The sequence below is a fragment of the Agelaius phoeniceus genome, chromosome 34, assembly GCF_051311805.1.
Source record: "Agelaius phoeniceus isolate bAgePho1 chromosome 34, bAgePho1.hap1, whole genome shotgun sequence".
Classification (NCBI taxonomy): domain Eukaryota; kingdom Metazoa; phylum Chordata; class Aves; order Passeriformes; family Icteridae; genus Agelaius; species Agelaius phoeniceus.
In genome coordinates, this window is record NC_135298.1 from 4,832,501 (window position 1) to 4,840,588 (window position 8,088).

Below are 8,088 nucleotides of genomic sequence, written 5' to 3' on the forward strand. Positions count from 1 at the left end.
GGCTGGGCGCGGGGAGCTCCCGGCGCCTGTGCCGCGCGGGACGGAGCCGCGGCAGCGACGCTGGAGGGGCGAAGCCTCCGTCCGGCCGCCCGCACGGAGCCGAGCGGCGCGGAAGGGGCGTCTGCCCGGTGCCTCGGCCTCGCTCAGCGGTCCCGGTGGCGGGGGCTGAGCTCGGGCGGGGCGCGCTGCCGCCCGCCGATGGCGGAGCGCCAGGCGGTGCTTTGCTGCCGCGGGCCGGGAGCTGCAGGAGCCGCCCCGGGCGAGCGGCGCCGGGCGCTGCCGCGGTCACTGTGCGGCGGCTGCCCTCGGGCTGGCGGAGGCGCGGGAGCCGCCGAGCTGCAGCCGTCTCCCTCGGGCCGCTGCCGCTGCTGCGGGCGGGGGCGGACGAGCGGCTGCGGAGGCGGCTCCGCGGCGTGCTCAGCCTTGCGAGCAGAGAGCGCTCGACATCGCTGGCATGACACGGCTGCTGAGTGCCTCAGTGCTCGTGGCTCTTCCTTCCACGCAAACAGATGGAGCGGCATCGCTGAGCAGTAAAACACAGCGATGGCCCGGAGAATGGCGAGCGCAAGGAGCGCCGGGCAGGATCCTTCTGATGGCACAGGTGCGATCGGCAAACTCAGCCCCTTGTGCCCCTGCCCTCCCGACCCCCAGGGGAAATGCTCTCCAGCCTCGAGCTGCTGAGAGACAAAACGTGTGATTTGACACTAGGGTCCGGAAAAGGTTTCCGTTTAGATTAGCAAATGCCTCCATTGTTCTCGGTTACGTCCTAGGATCGGTTTTAGGCAGTGACTTTCTACCGCTTGTCGGATTTTCTTGTGCAATGGTAAGAAAATAGGCAGGTCTGATACTGGTTTCGCTTTTTTTCTACTTCATGTTCCATGAGCTGCTTTTATCCAAGCAATTGTTTTAAAGTTCTACTGTAGGCGTTTCTGGTTCACTTTTTTTTTTTTTTTTTCCCTCTAAATCGGCAGTAAATATAGCTGAGTAAAATTACCTTGGTTTTCTTCCTTCTTAAATGTTTTTATTGATAATCCTATTTGAATATGCAGAACACGTGGGTATGTCCTGTAATATATCCTAGCTTTTCTTGTTTACAGGGTACTCAGGAAATATTTTTCCCTTAGAGTCCCACTGAAACATTCTCCGTGCAATCTCCGTTAAGGTCTGTGTTTACAAATAAGCCACCATCAGCTGAGATATTTGCCTGTGTACCTTTTCCTGTCATTCAGAGCTTGCGTTCTGTGGTTTTTATGATAAACCTATCAAACTTGCGAAACTGTTTTGCAAGTCTTAACCGTTGAAGGCAGCAAGAAGTGGTTTTAAAGCCTGTTCTTGAGCAGACAAAGGGAAAAAGTGTGAATTTGCTGCTGAACTTGTCCTTTTTCATTTGACTTGCCTTGAATTATTTAGGAAGAGAGAGAACTAGAAAAAAGAGAGAAATAGAATTGGTTCTTGAGCCCTCCTAAAATGCTCCCTGTGATTCCGTGTGGAGCCAAAGTGAAGGGTGATGGAACAGAGCCCCTGTGCTTTAGAAGGAAATCAATTTCAACCTGATCTCCACCCTGAGTCTCCCTAATTTCTGTTTCTAAAATGCAAACTCAGTTTAGGAAGTGTTGGGAGTTAGTATTTTGGGGGAGAAATGGCAGTTGCACAAACCGTTCCATTTCCCAGAGGCTCTGGGAAGGATTCATTTTGTAAGCGCTGTAACTGCCATCGGTTGGGGGTTCGGGGTTGGAATGTGCACTTGCCCTCCTATAAAGCACTCGTTCATTTGCATTTCAGTGCCAGGAGTCTGGAGAAACTGGAGAAGAGCCCAAGAGACATTTTTCATCCTGAGATACAAAAGGTAGGAAGTGACTTTTTTTGGTTTGGTTCTTTTTCTTTATGATTTCCTGGAAATAGAAGTAATTAAGTATAGATCCTACTGGTTTGTTTCTTCCAGTAGCTAATAAGAATAAGAATAATAATCTAATACTACTTAAACTGTCTCTTTATCCATTGAACTGGCCATTTCAAATCCAAACTTCTAAACACCAATAAAACCATCATCCTTGTAGAATCTTTAATAGGAGGGGGCTAAAGATGCTGTTTTTGTTGACAGGATTTATTGGTTCTTGAAGGGCAAGAGGTGAGTACAAGCCTAACTACTTCTTGCTCACAGACCCGTCCGGTGAATGCGGCTTTGTATTTGGATGGGCTTTTGATGACTTCTAAATCAATTGCTCGTTACAGTAAAAAGAAGTCATGTTTTTTTGAACCTGACAGCAAAAATAACTTGAAGCACCAACTTAATAATAATTGATCACCCGTCTAAGTTAATGATTTTATGCTATACTATCAAAGTTTAAAGGTAAATTATTGTGTAGTAGGAGATGGTATAAAATGTATGTTCTAACGTGTAGGATGTATGCAAAGATTAGAGGAAACAAATTTTTATGTCTTCTGTTTGACTGTTCACCAAATAATATTTGGTTTTATTTTCCTGGGATCGGTGAATTTTAAATTTGGAGTCCTCTATGCTAAGGATGGTCAGCTTACAGGTGATGAAATGTTCAGTCATGGTGAGGTTTTCACCTTCTCCTTAATTGTTTTGCTCATCTGAAAAAAAAAAAAAAAAGGCAAGTTAAAAAAAAAAAAGTTATGTTTATTATTTGTTACCCCGTTCTGTCCGTTTCCTCAGTATTTGCTGGAGCTCTGCTTACCCAAGCGTTGGGTAAAACAAGCTTTGGGTTCCTTCTGTCCCACTGGGTGTTGCCCAGTTTGGTTGCATCTGGTGAAATTCACCCTGAGCCCTTACAGAACCAGCTCAAACCAGGTGAGAGCCATTCGCAGCTCTCTCAGGACACCCGGAGGAGGATGGGTGACGTTTCTGAGCATCTGGCAAGTGTACTTCTATCAAAACTCGGCCTGTGCAATTTCTGGGGAAAACCCTTCTGTATCCTGAAGGGTTCCTCAAAGTCTGTTGAGGATCCAGTTAGCAGTTGCTCACCTGGATGGTTCCAGCTCCTCAAGCTAACACTTGTACTCTTGCCCTGTAGTTTAGATCTATTGTAGTTTTGTTATTTTGCAAGATTTTACGTCTTTGGACAGTAACGTGCATTTCACTCTTTGGAACCTCTCGGATCATGCTTTGGTGCAGCACCACCTAATGGGACACTTGGCTGCTGTGCTGAAGGGCTTGGTTACTAGAATTGTAAATCCCGGAGAGTTTGTAAGTCTTCTGTCCCCAGGGAGGTGTCACGCTTTGTTCACCGTTGCTCTGTTTGTCGGGTGCTGCTTCTCGTCGGAGGTATTAACTTCAAACTGCCCTGTTCTTTTTTGAACTTTTTTTCCTGGTTCTCTCCGTAGGGCAGGGAAGGACTCTCGTATCCCGGTCGTCAGACTCAGCGCTGCCCGAGAAGATACAGAGACTGTAAAAATCATAAGAAGCAACTAGGACTGCAGAGGAAACAAACTGGAGAGAACAAAAGGTGACATTGTTCTCCTTAGCCTGGATTAGAAACATCCACTGCGCTTTGATGCCGGTGGCTGCCAGGGGCTCGTTAGGTCTCTTGAGGCAGGTGTAGGTGTTCACTTGTAGGTTCTATTTTTTGGCAAAGGACCACGAGAGAAGTTTATTTATAGATCCAAATAAACATTCATCTTATCTGAACATAACCTGTCATCCCCTTTCTGACATTAAGGACTCCTGTATAAATACTTGGGGGGGTTTTCTTTGTCGTTTCTGAATGGTTCCATTTTGCCGGCTACTTGAACAAATCTGAGGGGGTTTAATTGCATACTGCTTCCTTGAAATTCTGTTGGTCTCTGCTTGGAACCCTTCTTGTACTGCTTAATGAAAGACTTCGGATGGTGTTTTCTTGCCTGTTTGTGGTTAAGGTCGTGCTCTGATGCATTTACAGAAGCCATGGCAGGAGAGAGTCAGCTGCTGGAGAAGAGGAGACAGTACTATCCCTGTGCAGCACGGAACTGTGCTACTGCTGTGTCATCAGCTGTGTCTGCACTGAAAGTAGCCACCTTCACTTGTAGGTAGCTCCTTGGTGCTTTAGGACACGCTGAGGGATTTATTCCTTTTGGGATCCACGATGAGAATTCCCAAGAGAGGTAGTAGTAATAAGGTCTGAGATTGGAAAAAAGCCTGTGTCCTTGGAATGTTGTTGTTGTCGTCAAAAGTTAATTTTTCCTTCTTTCTTAGCCAGTAGTCAGCTTTTTGCTTTATTTTTTGTGGTATCAGTATTTGATTGTTTAAAAAATTGCTTCAAAAGAACTGCAGTGGCTGGCCACCAGGACCTTGTTCAGATTTGCCTATTTGCTTGTAGCTAAAACCTTTCCATATTGTTTATCATTCTATTGAAGAAACTGCTGCCCAGTCAACTAAGAACTGAACATCTATCTGTCTAGGACATGGGGAGAGGATTTAGGTCATGTCTTTGTTTCCAGAAAAAAGTTCCAGTGTAGTTTCTAACTAGAGGAAAAGGGGGGGGGGTGAAGACTCGGGGCTCTGATGCCGTTGGGGGCACCCCGAGGTGCCCAGGAGAGGGAGCCCCACTGCGGTGCAGGAGCAGGTATGTTATCACGTACTAGAGAGCAAATTATAAATAGAAATATGAAAATTATAAGTATAAAAATATTTTTTAGATCGTTAAAGAAAGCGGTTTTTTTAACTTGTCAATAGGCAGGGTTTTGATGATAAAAATGATAAATACAAAGAATATGAAGGTAGAAATCTAAGTCTAGAAAGATATCATAAATACATACAGATAAAGTTTAAAACTAGAAGAAAAAATCAGTTGCAGCAGTAGATACGATACATAATATAGATAATACTTTAAATACATGTCTAGAATTTTATAGATATTATAGATAATTATTAATAGATTGCATCAAAAGAAACGATAAATATAAATGTGAGTATAATTACACAAAGTATAAAAATATTTCGATACCGTTTAAAAGAAGGTGTTTTCGTGTATTTATTTGGTTAGAGATGGGGTTTTTGTTTGGATTAATAGAAGTATTCTAGAAATATAAATCTAACTGTAGAGAGATCCAATCGATAGAGGAGGCTATTTCTAAAAACACAACCGAACGCCGCCGCCTTCGGGGGAATCGCACGAGCTCGGCCGAAGCAAGGCGAGAGCGGCCGACCCTGAGGGCCTCGAGCGAACCGAGGCGAGGCTTCCGAGGCTGCCTGAAGCGAAGCGAGCCGAGCTCAGGCGAAGCGAGCCTGCTGCTCTCGTGCGCGCTGCTTAGCGCCAGTGCGCTCCCAGCCTAATGAGCTCCTGCCCGAGCCCGCGCTCCCGGTCGTGTCCGCGCCGTGGCCGGGCCGCCCGCGGGACGCGGCAGCGGGAGAGCCCCGAGCCGGGCGAGCTGAACGGGAGGCGGCGGCGCTTGCCCGCCCGCCGTCGGGGAGCCGAGGCGAGGCGAGCGGAGCCGAGGCGCGCCGAAGGCACAGAGCGGCTGGGAGTTGGGCCGAAGCGAGGCGAGCTCGGCCGAAGAGGCGAATGCAGGCGCCAAGAGCCGAGTTGAGGCGACAGTAGCCGACTGGAGCCGAGCGTCTCCGGAGCGAGCCGAGCTCCGCCGAGCGCCGCAGCATCCCGGGCAGGGCGAGGCGCTGGGCCGGGCTCGGGGTGCAGCCGGGGCTCTGGGAGGCTTCCCCGCCTGTCCCTCTCTCTAGCCCTCCTTCCTTCTCCCCGTCTTCGCCTTCTCTCGCTCCCTTTCCCCCATTCCCTCTCCCCCCGCAAAGCCGGCTCCTTCCTGTCCTGTCCCTAGCCCGCTACTCCCTTCTGTTCCCCCTCTCTCCTTCCTGTGCCCAGCCTCCGTGTACCCTCGTCCCGGGCTTTCCCTTCCCGTGCCGCTTTCCTGCACAGCCCGAGCTCCCTCGCCGCCCTTTGTCGTGCCCTGCTCTCGCTCCTCTCTTCCCGTGCCCCCTTTCCTTCTTTGCCCCGCAGCCGCGGGGCTCGGGCTGCCGGAGAATAAAGCCCCGAGGGCCGGAGCCCGGCGCCCCTGGGCCCTTGCGGGAGTCCCCGCGCGGGGCCGGAGGCTCTCGGCGGATCCCCCCGTGCCGCTCAAGCAGCGCGGCCGACAGCGCCGGAGCTGCGGCTTTGCCGGCATCGCGCTGAGAGCGGCCCCCGCTCCGTGCCGGGCCGTCCCCGCCGTCTGTGCCGCTCCCTCTCTCGCTGCCCCTGGCCCGTGACAGCGAGGCTGGGCAGGAACCTCAAGCCTTCTGGGGGCTGCCCCCCCTTTCTTGTTGCAGCAGAATCCCTTGCTGGGGCTATGCACGTGTGGGAAGGGCTTGGGGGAAGCGCTGCGCTGCTGTCCGGGGCAGTCGGATTCGTTCGGAGCCTTCTTTGGGGGTCAGGGAAAGGCGGGGTGAAGACTCGGGGCTCTGATGCCGTTGGGGGCAGCCCAAGGTGCCCGGGAGAGGGAGCCCCACGGCGGTGCAGGAGCAGGTGGGGGGCGGGCGAGGGGCGGGGGTCACGCTGGGTGCCGTCCCCCAGAGGGACCCAAAGCTGCCACCAAATGCACAGGGAGGGGTGAGTGGGTGTAGGATGCTAAAACCTGGCAAGGCATTCGGTTTTCTAGGTATTGCTAAAGAATAGGAATTGGTCTCTAAACTCAGCTGGGGAGAAGCCCTCTCTATGCACTCATTTGTTTACAGGAATGTAGAAGGTTCCGACTGGAGATGCGTAGTAGTTCTGAAGATATTGCCGTGAGGTTTTGATCTAGGAACGGACCGAGCTGTGCCCTGGAACCCTCAGAACAGCTGCAGGGGCTGAAGGCGATAGAAAGGGCTCTCTGGCACCTTTTGCCTCCGTTCTCTGCCAGCGCCCAAAGCGTGTCGCAGTCCCGGAAGAGGCGCTTGTCATCCCGAGAGCCAAAAGGAAGACGTGTCAAATCCCAGCTCTGCCTTGTGTTTCGTGTGGGTTTTTTACTTCGTATTGATGTCATTCCAGAGAGCAAGGAAAGAAGAAACGTGACCGGCTCCCACTATTACTGTGTGAAGGCTTTCTTGAAAGGCTGCTGTATTTCTATTGTCTTTTTCCACTCCAAGCTTGACTTTTGCCCTCGTTTTTCGAGCTCTGCTGCATTGGGGGTGTCCCAAGGAGGGCGGGGTTCCTCAGCAGGGCTCTTAGGAGGCGGCGCTGATTCTGCTTTTTCTGAAGGCGTCTCAAAGCGGGCTACCAGAATGACAGTTTTGTGCACTGGAAAGCTTTCCCTCAGTGCCATCAGCGCACGTCCGTGTCTGAATTGTGGAAGCAGACGGACTAAGAACAGCCAGCACCCGGAGCAGATTTCTGTTGGCTCTGTGTCTGTGAGAAGCGGGCTGTGTGCTGGACGGGGAGAGGCGCTGTTGGAGAGTGGCATCAGCGCCAGGTGTGAGCTGTGAGGATGATGAGGGGCCGGCTCCTGCCGGGGGGGGGGGGTGCGAGGCTGTTTTAGGGGGAGGCTTCGCCTCAGCTGCCTTTTGCATGGAGCTGCTGAGTAGAGGGGTTCATGGGGGGGCTCCCGGGGCTGTCTCATGGAAGGACTGCGAGAGCTTCTGGCAGCGTCTGGGCGAACACCTGGATACGCGCTTGGATCCGCGGAGCATCGCTTCAAGGAGGTGCCGAGGGACGAATCTTTGCGCCGGGAAGCAGCAGCCGAACGGGTGAGCGCGTGTGGATTTGGAGCGGGGACTTTGGTCCTTTCCCTTTTCAATTGGATCTTGGCAGTCCCCCCTCCCCGCTTCCCCAGGAACAAAAAGGGAGCTTGTGAAGACAAAAGAAATGAAGGAGAGGCAAGCAGCTACTCTCCTAATCTTGTCTGTGTTGGAACTGGGGGGGATCCGCTTTCGCTTGCGGTTCCAAGGATGTCGGTTGAAGGAAAAGCTGCCTTTTCCCGGCTGTTAGGGGTATCCCAGGGGTGACAGGGAATCCCTGCGTTCCATTTGAACGGGAATGGGCAAAGTATTGTTGTCATCGGATGGCTTTGATTTGAAGGTAGCCAGCCCATTTTCATCATCCTAAGGTTTAAATGGAGGGGACAGCGCTGGTGTCCCTCCTTAGCAAGGGTTTGAATGGAGGTCAAAATCCCCCTTTGCACATG

The 8,088-nt window shown here is 51.5% G+C and overlaps 1 long non-coding RNA gene across 2 annotated transcripts; it reads left to right on the forward strand.

The window, feature by feature from the left end:
- The first annotated feature begins 614 nt into the window (after positions 1-614).
- LOC143696431 (uncharacterized) lies at positions 615-4,958 on the forward strand. Of its 2 annotated transcripts, XR_013185840.1 has the most exons (3): positions 615-1,162; positions 1,783-2,618; positions 3,349-4,958. It is a non-coding gene; the product is annotated as an uncharacterized LOC143696431 (long non-coding RNA). The 2 variants fall into 2 exon arrangements; XR_013185839.1 differs by having other exon boundaries at positions 615-2,618.
- Positions 4,959-8,088: the final 3,130 nt, after the last annotated feature.